The 18195-nt window shown below is 42.6% G+C and overlaps 1 protein-coding gene and 1 pseudogene across 2 annotated transcripts in view; both read right to left on the bottom strand.

Annotated features, from left to right (window-relative positions):
* The window catches only part of sorcs3b (sortilin related VPS10 domain containing receptor 3b), a gene marked incomplete at its 5' end in the record, with an annotated part of 55285 nt that overhangs the window by 35034 nt on the left and 2056 nt on the right, over nt 1-18195 (bottom strand). The gene's annotated exons all lie outside the window — the stretch shown is intronic.
* On the bottom strand, nt 7983-10877 carry LOC310789512 (beclin-1 pseudogene; annotated as a pseudogene). Its single transcript has 2 exons — nt 10861-10877; nt 7983-9333 (listed from the first exon to the last, which is right to left on the bottom strand). The product of its transcript is annotated as a beclin-1 pseudogene (transcript).

Raw genomic sequence — 18195 nt, 5'->3', positions numbered from 1 at the left:
GAGTAGTCGATGACTACTAAAATTCAGTATTCGCGAATACACAACTCTCAATCTGGGTATAAAATGATCATCGTTAAATAGAAGAAACTGTCGCTGCACATATCAGCACGCCAATCATGCAGGTTCACTGTGCATTCCAACGCCAACGCAAAACGCCTCACATCGTACCTGCTGCTGATTCTGCCCCCAGTGAAGCGTCATTAAGACGACATCCCTCAAATATTATTCCCCTCTAATTAGGTAACCAGGGGAGAGAAGGGACCCTCACTCCAAACAGATTACACAGCGCACCTCCATCTTGTTTTTCTCTCTTTCTTTCGTCTGCTCAGGTGTTACACATCACGGCAGGTAGAAGCAGTTGCCACTTTCATGTGGATCCGGCTCTGTTCTTGAACCTGACCGGAGGGGACAAATGAAGCATCCAAATTAATTTCCAAGGGACCCCCCCGAGTTGCTATCAGTGAATGATGTGCGCCTCTTTGTAATACCGTGGCTGCTGACGGCTCATGTAACATTTACTCAGAGGAAAGCATTGACACACATGTTTATTTTATTTACCTTTTGGCATCCGGTGACAATTTCTCGGTGAAAACGGTGCACATTTGCATTCTCATGAATACGCATTAGCCTTTACATATCATAGGGCAAACACACATATAGGAGTAAACCATCTCCCGGGAGAAATCCCTGTCGGCTTACCTTTCCCTCAATCTAGCTCCCCTGTCAAAATGTACGACACATTTCTTCATGCATCGCTGTTGATCTTTCCACACCTAATGTGCCCAACTCAATCATAAATCTCAACTTCCATCAGCTGATTTTAACACACATTTTCCAACTTCCCTCAGTCTGGTCAATAGACCCTTCTCACAAGTCCATTTTGTGTCGAAAAGGCAGGGTAAACACAGGTGCAAGCAAAACACTAATGAGGGTTTCAAACTTCCATGATTGGAATTTGGAAACCCTCATTAGTGTTTTGCTTGCACCTGTGTTGTTTACCCTGCCTTTTTGACACAAAATGGCCCCCGTGAAAAGGGTCCATGTAAGACTGTCAGCTGTCTGGAGATCATGTGAGAACAATTGGAGGACAATTCTATTATAGGCCTAGTAAAACGGTTGAAGACGGCCATGTCCACCTTATATATAATTGTTTATATCTGTTATACCTTTTATAGCTCATATAAAATACCAAGGCTGAGGGAATGTTCTTTGGATGAGGAAGCAGGATTAAAAACGCTGGCCGTGTGTAACAATGTGGAAAGGGCCAGATTGAACAGAACATACAGATCCGTGGAGGCGTCTTAATGCGTCTAGTCTAGACCATTCTCAGACACCAGAAGCTGGCATCTAAATGCGAGTGGAGCGAGCTGGGACTGTGCTGTTCATTGCACTGACTGCACTACGCAGCATTTCACCCTGCCGCTGTCCAAGCAGACACAAATAAAACCGGTTTCATTCGCTGCTAAACGTGTTGCGTTCCGTACTTCATTAAAGGAAGCAAGACAGAAGCCAGGGGCAAAAAAGAACGTATAATTTGACAAATACAGTGTTCACTTTGGATCACTAGTTCAGCTCAACTATTAATGGATTGCCTATTCAGAAAAGTGAACGCATTTTGTAATACTGTCAGCGTGACTTTTTATGTGCTGTGAGTGGAAAAAGACCTGCCCACAAAGTGACAAGGAACATTATTGTTTTGCGTCCTTTGATAAGCCAAATGTGATTTAGAAAAAAAGTGTAGCAGTGTAGATAGATGTACTGTGTAGAAAATCTGTACATCAGGAAGATAGTAACGCAAACAAGCTTAAAATGTAGCGATCACAAACTGCTACAATGAATCCAAACACTGCGGACATCATTTGTAACATTTTTTGCACTGCTCACACGATTAAGAATTAATATATTCACACTTCTATTAGGAATGATTTGAAGCAAACACCTGCAGAGAAAAGAAATATTGGTTGCAAATTTGCATACATGATTTCTTTAAGGCTTGACAGCAGTGAGGGCAAAATTGAAATGCATCGCAAGTGGGTGGAGAGCTGAAAAAGCAGCAGATCTTGATTGTGGCTGTGTGAGGACATCTTCAAAGAGGAGCACTTAGTAAGAGAAGACAGAGAGCTGGTGAGGCTGTGGACAGGCCGGACTACATTGATTGTTTGTACTTTTGTAGGTGAAAACATACTCGGGGGAAAACGCTGCTTTCATCAAGAAAAGCCCAGTGAAATGCATTTGTCTGCTCTCTATATATGTTTGCTTATCCTCTGGACGACTAAGCCTGGCTCGTATTAGCCTTGATGCTTCAAGGTTGAGAGGTTTCAGCAATCAATTGAGTCCATGTTGAGGGGAAATTATGAAATGGACTGAATGTAAAGAGGTTTCACTACACACAGCGCTGTTACGGAGAGATCGTGGAGGCATGCTATGTCTCCCTGTTGCTAACAACACAACACAACACAACAACACCACCACACCACACAGCACAACACAACACACAACACAGCACAACACAACACACACAACACAGCACAACACAACACAACACACACAACACAGCACGACATGACACCACACCACACCACAACACACACAACACAACAACACCACACAACAACAACAACACAACTCAACTCAACACAACACAACACAGCACAACACACAAAACACACACTACACAACACAACAATACAACACACCACAACCAGAGATGGGCGAAAATACATCATAAAGTATTTTGATACAAATTAATACTTGCTCAAAAAATGTATCACAATACAAATACAAAATACTGGTCTGAAAAATGTATTTGAGATACAAATACGTATTTTGTATTTTGAAAATACATAAAAATAAATTTTATAAAAACTGATAAAGAGCTGCAACAATTACCGGTAGTCAATTCATCAATTCCCTAGATATCTGACATCATAACAGTATCCCTGGAGATGATGTGCCATGGCTGCAGTTATGGCCAGCTCCACGGGCTCCCAAAATCATGACTGACAGACAGACAGACAGACACCGCCCACCCACCTTGGTGCCATCGTGCAAATGTCGGCTCATACTACATCAGAGTTGCTCGAGTGACATCACTGATGACATCACAACTGCCTGAGTGACATCACAGTTGGGCAAACAGTTGCTCGAGTGACATCACTGATGACATCACAATTGATCGAGTGACATCACTGATGACATCACTGATGACATCCCAATCATGACCCACAATGCCGCCACACACACTGCCACCCACTTTTCCAATTTTAATTAAGAAGATAATTAGTTGTGTCTTTCTAATATGATACACTGGTTTGAATATGCAGTAAACCGTTTCATTTGCAGATAGGCCAGTGCATGCAATATCTAATCATCAATTTATATTAGTAATTTATCTCTGGGGGAATTTCCACCAATACAAGGCTTCATACTAGACGTAGAAGTGATGTGAAGTCTGACTCAAGACCCACCCTACTCTGCCTCTGATTTGTGGTTGAGTTTGTTCTGAGGGTAAGCCAATCAGAGGTAGAGTAGAAGTGACATGTCAAAACATTTTTCTCCACAGTTTAAACCTGTGTGTGTCAATGGTAAGAATGTGTCAATTTGAGAATAAAATGACATAAAATTAAAGAAAAAAGTATTTTATGTATTTAAAATACACAAAATACAAGGTCTGAAAGTATCTTGATACAAATTACAGTACATCTTATTTTTCTCGGTCCAGCCAAATACAAATTACAAAATACACAAATGTATTTGAAATACGTATTTGAAATACATGTATTTAAAATACTGCCCATCTCTGACCACAACACAACACAACACAGCACGACATGACACCACACCACACCACACCACACCACAACAACACAACACAACACAACACCACACCACACAACAACACAACACCACACCACACAACAACACAACACAACACAACACAACATGCCATTAGCAGAGTAAAGTAATGTGATTGGTCTGCTTCATTTCTTTAACGAGAGCTTGGGGGCAAATAGTCAGTGAACTGTGTTCAGTGGAGCAGGTATGAAGGAAGCTCAGCACTTGGTCCATATTTTTCTCTGTGGTAAACTGACATTACGACACCATGCACTGTGGTACATGCTACTTTTGGTCGCAAGTTTCAATTTCCTTTATGTTTTAGTCTTTTGACGTATGTTGTTAGTTTTAGGCACCTTTTAGGCACTTTAAAATGAAATGAAACACTACATCACATTTCCCAAGCTGTAAACCTGTCTGCCTTCAGTATGGTGGCGAAATGTATCAGATCCTGGACAGGAGCGTGACATTTCCAGATGTTTTTAAGGCAGAAAATCATATTCGTCCTGCCCGCCATCGGATGAACATAAACACTCTTCTGGACTCAATCTGTGATATAATACAGTACCAAGGCTCTTACAGTAAGGTACAACTACTGTGTTGAGTTCATAGGAATCTGATTCATGTAGAAAATGGTTGGGCCACTATCTTTAGGATTCTACCGGTGGGCTGTCCATTAACACAAAGTCACAAACCCAATTTGATACAGCGGTGCACGCTACTCCAGGTAGGATACTTTTCTCCTACCTGGCCCCAAAATGGTGGAATGAACTTCCCCCGGACATCAGGACTGCTGCATCACTCCCCATTTTCCGCAGGAAACTTAAAACTCACCTCTTCAGACTTTATATTGACTCTTCCTGAATTCCCTCCCTTCCCTCTGCCTGCTTTCCATGTGTTTGTAATTGAATTTTCTGTTTCTTATATGATTGCTCCTTTAACTGTTCTCACCTTTAATCTCCCCTTTTATATTGGCTTCTCATTTTTTTTTTTTTTTTTTTTACTACTGTTTTTCTATTTGATCTATTCATGTTATTGTGTGCTGTATATGATCATGATGTAAGTCGCTTTGGATAAAGGCGTCTGCTAAATACCAATAAAGTAAAGTAAAGTAAAGTAAAGTACTCTTTTGGCTAGACGGCTCATATTTTTGCTTCACTGGAAGCAAACCTTTTTGTCCTCCTCCCTGGTCTGGGGGAGGCCCACAGTCTCAGACTTTGAAAACTCCTGCTTTAGAAAACGACAGGTCACAAGTGAACGTAATCCCATTCTGACACTCGTCCCTGTGGGAGCAGTCTTTAGGGGTCGACTCGAGGCTGTGGAAGAGGAGCACAGTCTCTCAACCTCTAAAAGCTTGTTTCCTGCCCAGGGGGCTGGAGGAGCTGCTGTCTAGCGGTTCAAACCTCTAAGGCTTCAGACCTCCTCGCTCCTCTGTTTCTGTATCATGATGGAAGAGAGAAGACCTCCACCGTCACCCCTCAGCGGCCAAAGTGTCATTAGACTTATAGCCACTGCTGCTGCGCATGAACGCGCTAAAAGAGCCCGCTCATTGAAGATGCTCATGTTTTTGCCGAACTGAACGTATCTTTTTGCAACTAATGAATGTGAAAGTAAAAGTCGTTTTAGAGCACCAGAGGATTTACGGCACCCGGCATGGCTAGTGTGCAACTGGCAATTCAGATGCAGCTGGTACTGCAGAAGCCAGTTCATATGAGTTTCACAAACAAATCAGTATAGATTTCAACAGGGGAATGAAATCTCACATTTTCATGCAAATTGTGCCGGCCCGGTCTAGTCTAAAAAAAAAAGAGAAAAGGGGGGAAAAGCGCAAATTCGCAATAGCTGCGACCAGATATGCGAATTTCTGTGGCCCAACCGACAGAGCGACCTATAGAGCTGTGCAGCTTCAGAGCTGCTGGTCGCAGATAAAAAAAACAAGTCCGAACGTCAGCCACATCGGCAACGAATCTGAAACGACGCGTCGAATTGAAGCATCTGACCAGTCTTCTGAAATAATATCTGTGAGTGAATGATGATGACAGGAAATCATTAACAAAGCCGCAAAGTTCCTCCACCCAAGTCAAACTCGCAGTATTTTGTAAAGGACCGGTTACCTTTATTTCCCAACAAGTAGACAATCTTGTACTGAACCACAACATTGTAGGAGATCTGCAGCCTTTGAGCAAGGTCAGAAAGCTGCATCATTCATCAGATTAGTTATCTGGTTTGGATCCTGGATCATGGTTGGATCATGCCATCCAGGCATGTGCAAGGAGGCGGGTATAGTAGAGACGCTGCTGAAATGGGCATTCAAAGAAAAATATTTGTGACCTACAGGAAAGGCTGAAGTTTCTGCATTCTGTACAAAAGCAGATTGCTGCTCCGCTGATCTGATGTGTCTCAGAGAAGCTCTGCAGCACCTGCATGCCCGAGTGTGAGTGTGAAGGCATAAAGCAATCCCCCCCCCCCCCCCCCACACACACACAGGGGCATGTTCCAGCCCCCCCCCCCCCCCCCCCGTAACAGATTCATGCCAGATCCCTGAAAAGTGTTTTGGCAAATTTTGGAGGGGATAGGAGCAACGGTCGCAACTCCTGACAAACAGACACAGCCACACACGCAGACACACCTCCCATTATAGCAATTAGAAATTCTGCGCATGCTCATTTCTTGGGTGGGGGGGTGTGACCAAACTCATGGTCTATGTGAGAGATGCCATAGCTGTTGTTGTTGGTCTATGTAAATATATTTCCCCCCACTTTTTCCCACACCAGATTCATGCCAGACACCTGAAAAGTGTTTTGGCTGATTTTGTCAGAGCAACGGTGCACCTTGCAACCGCACGCACGCACGCGCACACGCGCACACACACACACACACACACACACACACACATGGCAGCCCTAGGATGTCTCATGTCTCAGTCCACAGAAATGAAGAGTAGCCTACTGTATTTGGGGGAAGATTCATTCAAAGTGCATTCAAGTCTCTCTCCCTTTTTTCATTGTCAGCTTCTCACAGGAAACAAACAGCAGATAAGGGTTCATATTACACTGTAACACTGTAAACACTGTAAATAATGATGTGGATGTATGGGACACAACGTGTTGAAGCAGGCAAGAAGCATGTAAGATGGCTATAGGTATGTATATTAATAATCTATAGATTCATTTTGCCATTATGAGTACAAAGATGGACATGATGAGCAAAGTCTGTCTTTGTCACTCCTAAAACACAGGCTCTTTTATAACACCGAGAATAAAAAGTAAACAGCTACACAAACGACAGAAATGTTGGAGAGGTTGTGGGTCTTTTGATGTTGATCACTCTCATGTCTTTTGGAATTGTCAGAATTTTTTTTTTTTGGGGGAAATGGTATCGGAGGAACTCCAGCAAATATTAGGATATGGAAACCTTGAGAGCTGTTTGGTCCTTTATCTATGTAACTTTTCAGAACGTACTGTCTCGTTGAGTGATAGATATCTGATTAAAATACTGTTGGTAGCAGCCAAGAAAGCTATCACTAGGAACTGGGGAAGAGAAACGCCACCAACAAAAGAACAATGGTTAACAATTGTAGAAGATATATATTTAATGGAGAAACTGACACACATCCTGAGGCTACAAGAGGAAAAAATGGAGAGTAAATGGGGAAAATGGACCATGTACAAGACACCAAAAGAGGACACTGATACGGAGATGTTAACTGAATAACATAATGCCAAAAAGAGAGACTTACCCCAAGCTATTATCTTTTATCTTTTATTTCATGTTACGTTCCCCCCCTTGTCTGTAATGTATTTCATTTATTTTGTTGTCAATAAAAATTTAAGTGACAAAAAAACAACAAAAAAAAAACAGGCTCATTTCTGATCCACTTGGCAACATAGTACCTTTATTCACATTGTCCCCTTTTCTTTGGAACAGCATGTTGCACAATCTGGACTGAAGATCCAGAGATTTCATTGCTCCATGCTGTTTTGCACTCAAATCCAAAAAGAGTCACAAAATGTTATGACATACTGTATCCAGTTGTTTCTTTGGCCGGGTATCCAAGGGAGGATAAACACAGAGGGGTGTTATCAGAGGGGTGTGTAGACCGTAGGAATTGCTCGACATCCCATCCCCAAGGCATTAATCTAGCCGGCTTATCGCTTGTAGAACTGCGAGGACACCAAGGCCAACCCCCACTTTAGGTTGGTGAGCAGAAACTTCAGCGCCTTGGTCCACTGCTCGTCAGTGTTGAACTGGGTCTTGATGGAGTAGGAGCCGCCGCTGTGACCGCCCATGTCCTCGATCCTGCCCTTTTCCACATCCATCCTGTATGGCAGGCAGGTGTCTCCCTTCTCCACGTCCTCTTTGAACTGCTGGACACAGTCCAGAAAGGCCACCATGGCGTGGTCAAACTTATTGTCCCTGAACAACCTCAGGCCACCTGAGCAGTAGAGTGGCAGTTCCTTCGATTTGTCAGTCAGCGACTCTAGGTAAGAGTGGTTTCCGTAGGGGACGAGGCGATATCTCTGGAAGCGCAGGCCCACCTTGTTGGCGAGGGCATGTAGCAGCAGCACCGTCTGTCCCCAGGCTGCGTTGATCTCATTCCACTCTACGGGGACATCGGGGAGCCGCCCCAGACGGAAGTCGTTGATGGTAGCAAACTGACCGCTGTGCCAGATGTGGAAGGAGGCGTTGAAGACGTTGGTCTTGTTCAGGCGATCCAGGTGGATCTGGCAGTAATCCATCCGGTTGTCGACGCTCTTCAACTCGTCGACGAGCTCCAGCTGTTGCCGTTTATACTCACTGTACTCCCTGTAGTACTGCAGCTCCTCGGTGTACAGCTGCTGGCAGTGGCTCCTGCCCTCGGCTAGGTCCTGGGCCACGGCGACCCTCTGATCCTCCACTGTCTGCAGCTCCTGCACCAGGGCCTCCTCCTCCTCCGTCAGGTGCTGCAGCTCTGCCGTGAGGCTCGCCTCCTCCTCCTCCTCCACCTGCAGCTGGGACAACTGCTCCAGACACTGCTTGTAATTTTGGCACTCGTTCTCCGTGACATCGAGCTGCGTGTCCAGGCTGTCCAGCAGGGTGTCGGTGCACTCCTCACACAGAGGGTGGTCCACATCTGTCTGGCCTGACATGATGTCAAACAGGTCACTTGTCACCTTCAGCCGACGACTTAGATGTTCCACTGTTCCCCCATCAGATGCTTCTCCAATCAGAGTGAAGCACTCTGTGGACATCATCCGTGCAGGAGGGATGTGTTCTCTTGCCACTCCATCTTGCTTGGTTTCTACAAAGGTCTCCTCTGGCGCAGCCTCCCCTTCATTGCTGTCAGTTGGTTTACTGGCCGTCACTTCTGTAACTAATGGAGCTATGAGTTCCTGGAGAGTAACGCGGTTGAGCACATTGAAAGATGTGTCCAGCTTCAGAGGCTGGCTGCACCGTTGACACACAAAGCTGACCTGCATCGTTGTGCTCGAGGACTTTGAGCCCTCGTCACTAGTGTTACTGAAGAAGGAGATGACAATCTTGTCTTGTCACTCAAGCAATTGTGATATCATCAGTGATGTAGAACTGTATGACATCATCAGTGATGTCATAGCAGCAGAAGCTGTGATTAGCCTATGTAAGATGACATCATAGCGTGCAATGTCACTCTATCTAAGCCATTGTGGTGTCATCAGTGATGTCATCAGTGATGTCACTCAAGCAATTGTGATGTCATCATCAGCGATGTCATCATCAGTGATGTCACTTGAACAATTGTGCACCGCAGAACTGCAGAACCGGGTATATACTGAATATTCAGTCAAAATTAAATTCACACTAAAATCGTATCTCGGAATCGCAATATCTGTCACTCGTCTGTCAATGTAATCGCGATTCGCAATATGATTTTGTTTTCTTTAATTATCCCTCTGTGGACATTTGGCAATTGCAGGAGAAAATAGTGATACAGCAAAGAAGAATAGAATATAAAAACAGGAATATAGCCAAAGAGGGTCATATAAACATACACCACTGATAATTTAAGGATGTGCAAAATAGAATCAGTAGAACTGCTACCATATAATTTACCGTAAATTCCGGACTATAAGCCGCACCGGTGTATAAGCCGCACCTGCAAAGTTGACTATTTTTTTCTTATATAAGCCGCACCGGACTATAAGCCGCGGGTGTTTTAATGGTATTTTTTTTTTTTTTTTTTTTGTGTTTTAATGTTTAATTACCATATGTAAGGGTTCATGCACAGAGGGGATTGTCGGGAAAGAGATGGCTGTTTGAGGAAGCTCCCATTTATTAACATTTCAACAAAACAACATAACACAACACCACCTGTGTTGTTATTTACAGTGCACACAGTGTCATACAGTGTCATACAGTGTGGTGAAAAGAGGGCAAGAGAGGAAATTAAAACAGAAGTGGATTTATAGTTAGAAAGAGTGCTAAAAAAGAGAGATTTTTTTTTTTTTTGAAAAAATCCATAGATAAGCCGCACCGTTATATAAGCCGCAGGGGCCAAAAAAGGCCAAAAAACGGGAAAAAAGGTGCGGCTTATAGTCCGGAATTTACGGTAATGTAAAACAGTAGCTTAATCAGATTTAACGTTAGTCTTCTACTCCAACAGATTAGTATTCAGTCAAATTTTTGTTGACAAGAATGCAGAATCACTTCTGGCTAATGATTGTTAATTCATGCTCTTGATGTTGCTTTTGTCAGGTCCTTCTTGTCCTAAAGATATTGATGTTTTGTTTTGTTACAATTGACAACAAATTGTTCTGTTTTTGATCTGATGTGCAACAAGTATGGGGCTTAACATTTAGCTATAGCTCAACACGTTCCTTAGGACAAACAAAGCAAAATCAACTCATCATTTGAAAGGGTTTTGACAGAGTTCAGAAAGCTGTTGTGACGGAGGACAGGCCTGGAGTGAGTATTCTATTTCCTCAATGTGTCAGCTTGTGTTTGGAAGTTTTCCATCATCTACATTGATTACAGTGTTTGATGCTTTAGCTTGGCTCTTTTGTATCTCACTAGATAGTGGAAACCATTCCGCCACAACTAATATATTCCTGTCACTGTTAACTGCAAAGTCAAACCATTATTTCAGTCGCGATAGCTGATGTGTGGTGAGCGTTCTGGTGCAAACTGGCTGCCGTGCATCACCCAGGTGGGTGCTGCTACACATCGGTGGTGGATGAGTTGAGTTCCCTCCCCCTCCCTCCCCTGATATGTGAAGCGCTTTGAGTATCTAGAAAGGCGCGATATAAATCCAATCAATTATTATTATTATTATTATTTAAGTTGACTGCCACCTGAGTGATCCAAGTCATCTTTAAACATGATAGTAACTGTTGTGTTGTTGCTTCAGGTAATGTGCTGCTGGGGGCATTGGGGTAGTGTAGAGGTAAGAACCAGGTTCAATTCCCGGCAGTGCTACTTCCGGCTTGGTCAGACATTTATGACACAATCTGCAGATGGGAAGCCGGTAGCGTATGAGTCCTGGTTGCTGCGCTGGCGCCTCCTCTGGTCAGTCGGGGTGCATGTTCGGGGGAGGGGAACTGGGGGAATAGCGTGATCCTCCCACGCGCTACGCCCTGCCGGTGAAACCCCTCGCTGTCAGGTGAAAAGAATTGGCTTGCGATTGCACATGTATCGGAGGAAGCATGTGCTAGGCTACAACTCTCCCCAGATCGGGAGAGGGGGTGGTCATGTGATGTTACGATGCCTGAACGTCATCTGATAATGTTATGATGCCTGAACATCATGTGATGTTACGATGCCTGAACATCATCTGATAATGTTACAATGCCTGAACATCATTTATTTAGCACACATTAAAACAGTGCAAGGAGGGAACGAATCCCACAGGGCTTGTACGGTATCATGTGATGTTACGATGCCTGAACGTCATCTGATAATGTTATGATGCCTGAAGATCATGTGCTAATGTTACGATGCCTGAACATCATCTGATAATGTTACAATGCCTGAACATCATGTGATAATGTTACAATGCCTGAACATCATGTGATAATGTTACAATGCCTGAACATCATCTGATAATGTTACGATGCCTGAACATCATGTGATAATGTTACGATGCCTGAACATCATGTGATAATGTTACGATGCCTGAACATCATCTGATAATGTTACGATGCCTGAACATCATGTGATAATGTTACGATGCCTGAACATCATCTGATAATGTTACGATGCCTGAACATCATGTGATAATGTTACAATGCCTGAACATCATCTGATAATGTTACGATGCCTGAACATCATGTGATAATGTTACGATGCCTGAACATCATGTGATGTTACGATGCCTGAACATCATCTGATAATGTTACGATGCCTGAACATCATGTGATAATGTTACGATGCCTGAACATCATGTGATAATGTTACGATGCCTGAACGTCATGTGATAATGTTACGATGCCTGAACATCATGTGATAATGTTACGATGCCTGAACATCATGTGATAATGTTACGATGCCTGATCATCATGTGATAATGTTACGATGCCTGAACGTCATGTGATAATGTTACGATGCCTGAACGTCATCTGATAATGTTACGATGCCTGAACATCATGTGATAATGTTACGATGCCTGAACATCATGTGATAATGTTACGATGCCTGATCATCATGTGATAATGTTACGATGCCTGAACATCATCTGATAATGTTACGATGCCTGAACATCATCTGATAATGTTACGATGCCTGAACGTCATGTGATAATGTTACGATGCCTGAACGTCATCTGATAATGTTATGATGCCTGAACATCATGTGATGTTACGATGCCTGAACATCATGTGATAATGTTACGATGCCTGAACATCATCTGATAATGTTACGATGCCTGTACATCATCTGATAATGTTACGATGCCTGTACATCATCTGATAATGTTACGATGCCTGTACATCATCTGATAATGTTACGATGCCTGTACATCATCTGATAATGTTACGATGCCTGTACATCATCTGATAATGTTACGATGCCTGTACATCATCTGATAATGTTACGATGCCCGCTTATTTTGCCCTGATTTTGGGAGGAATAAAACTAAATACTACAAAGCTAGTAGGTGCCTGCCGCAGAAAGTGATGCCGTTTTTGTTAACACGATCTCCATTATACTTAATGCACTAGACTGGAAGTCATCTCCAAGTTTTAATTTTCATTTTATGATTTTCTCAATCAAAAAATGCATAAATTTGTTTTCATAACCTAATCACGGCTATAGTATCTGTCTACATTACCATGCTGTGACAGTTATTAAACTAATTAATCACATGCAAACCTGTCAAATATGATTCCGGGCCTGCTTTATCACTTTGATTAAAATTGCAACATAAAAGTGTGTGTGTTTGAAAGACAGAGAGAGAGAGAGAGAGAGAGAGAGAGGGAGAGAGAGAGAGAGAGAGAGAGAGAGAGAGAGAGAGAGAGAGAGAAATCAAGAAACAAGATGTGCTTGAACATACAAACTGATAACCTTTATTTGGTACTTAAAATGCACTTTGTGAGGCAAAGCTGCGGTCTGAGTGCAGAGGAAGTGCTGAAAGAGCCCATGTTGATGTGATGCATTATAGTCCCTGAGCACAAATGATTCATGGAAAAAAGGGCACACAAGCATGTCATTTTGAGGAGTAAAAACTGTGGATTTCACTGAATTGTTACTACAGAAAGGAATCAACGTGTACCCCGTAGCGTTGTCAAAAGTATCGAATCGATACTATCGAAAAGTATCAATAATAACATTTTGAAACGGATACAATAGTCATTTGCAACCGGTATCGATAGTATCGATAAGTATCAATACTAAAAATTTGAAACAGATACAACACTCATTTGCAACAGTTTTGATACCAGCAGTGCTTTCTCTTAATGAAAAATCACTGATTTTTGCCCCCCTATCATTGGTGGGTATCTGTTGCTTCAACAAGCTAAACGTGTTCTGATAGGCTGTTGGCTAGAGCAGGGCTAATCTGCTGTCAGTGTGTTTTAATGAGTTTTATCGGGCCTAGATTATGGATTGATGGATATGGAGATTGATGTGTCGTCATCCGTATGTGTGATATCGATACTTGAGAGCATTTTCGATACCGAAAATGGTATCAAGTATCGATATTTTCCTGGGTATCGGTATCGAAGTAGAAATTCTAGTATCGTGACATTCCTAACTCCGTGTGTTAGAAGATCAAACTAAAGCCAAAAACAATGGGAAGCACTGCTTTTCTCTGAGCAAATGTTTGAGAATTGCCCGGCGAGCCTCAGAAGCATCAATATATTTGCTCTGTAACTAGTAGCTATCGCATTCCACCCACAGACTGTATATTCCACCTCTTGTATAGTTTACAGGATTGCTGCAGTTTCTCTCAGCATCCTACAATCACAGTGCTGGACAGTGCAGCCCTAAAGGCTTGAGCTGCTGGATGAATGAACAGACGTCTGGGCCTGACAGCAAGTCCAGGACCCAAATCGCTGGAGCAAAAAAAAAAAACCCTGCAACCTTCACTCAGCTGACAAGGTATGAACGTGAAAGTAGCTATGTAGTTAGTTAGCTAACAGTAATGTAACAAACGAGCTCGTTGTCACCATGTGTTGTGTCACGGAGAGTAAAAGATACTACATGGTAACGTTTATTTAGTTTCCAGCATTGCATATCTCACCAACTCGGTAACAACGTAGCTGTGTCCAGTAGCACTGGACACACAAACACTCATGGTTGAAATTTGGTGACCAGTAGCAAATGCTGAGGCATCACTTCAATAACTGGCAGCAAAGATATTCAAACACAAAGTCGCAGGGTTCTCCCCTACCATTATAATGCTTAGGGGCAGCACCCAAGCCATTTTGGGCACCACCTACATACACCTACAAATTAATGTAAAATCAATGTTGGCCCCTAGTGGACTACTTTAGCAAGTTTTGTCTTTAAACTTTTGGGGTGTTTATTTATTATCTGCTCTGGCTTTTCCAAATGTATATACACAGATATGGTAATAATAATGCTCCAAAATGATGAAGTTGCTTTTCATTTTATTGAAAACCTGAAGTTTTCTACCGCTAACCCGCCATCGCCTCCCCGCCCAGCGACACAGCACTCAGGCCCTCCAAAAACGCAGGGAAAACCCTGAAAGTGTCGCAAAGGAGCGAAATCATTTGTACTGAAAGCCACCTGGAGGCCATAGAGGATAATGAAAAGTGCATCAATTAAGGTTTAACAAGGTCACATGATCACTTTGGATGGCACATCATGCGGCTTTTCATGAAAGGGATCTCACATTATAGCTGCAAAACCAAACCAAAAGCAATGCTGTGTGTATCATTCAAAATGGAGACGTGATGCACAAAAGGCCCCAAAACACAAACTCCCCTTTAAACTTTGGCCTCCTGCTGGATCTGAACACCTTAATGGTGATCAGGTCTATCTGTATCTTTTCCCTTTTTTTTTTTTTACGCACTGTTCATCAGCCACTGATGCCCACAAACTCTGGTCAAACACCTCTGTGGATTGGGAAGCCACTCCATTTGATTTTATGGATCAAGGAGTTCCTCTGCAGTCGGCTCGGGGCACGTTAAATGGAATGGCGGTCTATCTAATGAAGCGATTTTAAACACAGGTGTCCCCGGGGGCCGTAACACTTCCTCTCATTTTATTGTCTATTTATACCAATGAGATAATGTGCAGCAACAATAACTGCCTCGTTCTGATTAAGTATGCGGACAACATTGCCCAGGAGGCCTGTCTGTTTCCCAGTCTCTGCTCTCTGGTGGCAGAAAAGACAACGTTACAGAGCTGACAGATCGAGCCACAGACTGAACATAACAAAAGAAAACAAGATTTACTCCACAGCCAACAGGAACAGCTGGCCTCATATAATAATAATAATAATAATAATAATAATAATAATAATAATAATAATAATAATTTATTGCATTAGCGCTTTTCTAAGTACCCAAAGCGCTTCTGACGAGGTTAGGGGCGACAGGTGACTCGCCCGGCTGGTTTATCGTGGACCCCTCGCATGGGATCCTATGTGCAACATCTTTTGCAGCAAGCACATAAGCACCTCACGCGGCTGGCATCACCACGTTGTAATGTAATATATATGTATGCCTCTTTTTTTCTCTCCTTTTCGTGTGTCCGAGACTGTTCAATTTTGTTCTGCTATTCTGAAAAACATTGAAAAATTTTATATTTTTAAAGAAATCATTAAAACCGCGTTACCGTGATTACCGTGTTTACATTGCTTTGAGAAGACAGTAAATCCTGTCCATCATCAACCAAAGTTAGCGCTGTATCCCAGATGCGGGCGCGCAGTCTTGATGAAATGAGTGACTTTTTGAACATTTTCAGCGCATTTCGATAATACTGATAACCGTGATAGTTTTGGTCACTATAATCGTGATGATGAAATGTTCATACCGTTTCATCTCTATTGCACCCACCCACTGGGCGATGCATGGGTATTGTAATGTCCAAGCCCCGCCAGATTGGCGAACTGGAGCAAGAGAGCGGTTTGGCCAGTGGCAACTGAGATGAGCAGCCAGACCCACTCATTCTCCAGGTACGAGCAGCACACAGTTTACAGTCAGGCACAACGTACACTTTCTGCTGCACAAGCTTTCTAGTACTGTATTGTGTCGGTGCAACAAAACGTTCTTTCGTGGGAAAGGGGAGCTTGTGAAAAAGTCTCAATAACATGAAGAAGATTCTCCCTCGGCGAGAACAGCAGCTCCCAAAGGCAGACTGCAACATACTTGCCGTGTTCGGTATGGTTCACTCATTCACTATTCCCCATGTAGTGTTTAATAGTGTGGGGAATGATCAAACGAGTTTCGGACACTACCTCACACTTCTTCTCCTTTGGTAAACATGACAGCATTGCATTGTGGTACATAGGAGGAAATGTAGGCTACATTCTCTGTTCACTAGACATTGCAGTGCATTGTGGGTATTTGACAGTAGACTATTAGTGAATCAAATTAACAGTTGAGAATTCAGACACTAGTACAAAATGGCCAACACACTATACACACTACTATATAGTCCACAATTTCTGTAATAGGGACCAGTTTCGAACAGGGCTTATGTATCTTAAAATAGCTCTGGTATTGTTAAAAACTGACATGCTTCAACATAATATTGTTTTTGTCCTAGTCCCCTTTGTCTGCTACAGAAGCTCGTGGGGATTTAATGTCAATAAGGGACGCTCATTAAGTAGCCTGAGGTTTAATACAATGTCCTCGTTTGCTCAGTGAGGAGGAAAAACAAGCTTGCAGAAGTGGTCAATCAGAAGAGGCCTAACATCATTGGCTGCCAACAGCTCCCTGGTCACCACACAGTCAGCTGGCTTCCACACTCCAGTCTTTTGCCTTCTGGGGGTGGATCTATAGTCTCTGCATCCCCTGTGTGGGGGAGGAGCTGCATGTGTTGTTTTAAAAGATTATTTATCCAACATATCTCAGACTGAGGGACAATTCAGAGATATTGATGTGCCAACAGTGCCATACAGGATACTTTATTATTAATTTTATTATTATTATTATTATTATTATTATTATTATTATTATTATTATTATTATTATTATTATTATTATTATATTATGACCCGAATATATTTATATGTATTTTTTATGTTTTTACAACAACAAAAAATTCTGATGGAGCTTTTATACACATCCACCCCCCCACACACACCCACACCCACACCCACACACACACACACACACACACTTTTCTTACGTATATTGTTGAGTAACTGTGTGTAGATAAAGCCCATAGCATCCATTTCAAAAGGTGTATGTTTTCCCATGGTCTTGTCCAATCGTATTTGTCAACATGAACAACTCGAGCGTAAAGGCAGAGACCACAGACAATCACATTAATGGGTGATTGAGTTGTGGATGCACAAAATAGGTTTATTTGAGCTTTCGCACCATAAAAGTGCTCCAGTCTCCAGTATTGTTGTCAAGTCTGAACCCTTGAGAGATTCCTCCCAATTCACTCCGCCTGGGATTTTTACATTTTGATCACATCACAGGTGAAGTCTTTAGATTTGACAGGACCATCGACCACAGGAATAAAATGATTTCCACTTCAAATCTGCCTGTCAGATTGGCTTTAGTACCAGTCGTATACATCTAGTATAGCTCAAGATCCAGCCATAAAATGCCGTTAATTCACTTTTATAAAGGCTGCAATTTAAATCTCATACGTTGGGCTGCTACAAAGGGTCCAGAGTTATCTGACTGGCTGGCCTGAGTGAAAAGCACATCACTGATGATCCAATAGACACTATAAAGGCCCATGGTTGGACGAGACATTTCAAGGTAA

The sequence above is a fragment of the Poromitra crassiceps genome, assembly GCF_964638095.1.
Source record: "Poromitra crassiceps genome assembly, chromosome: 14".
NCBI classification, from domain to species: Eukaryota; Metazoa; Chordata; class Actinopteri; order Beryciformes; family Melamphaidae; genus Poromitra; species Poromitra crassiceps.
This window is presented reverse-complemented; position numbering and strand designations above follow the sequence as displayed.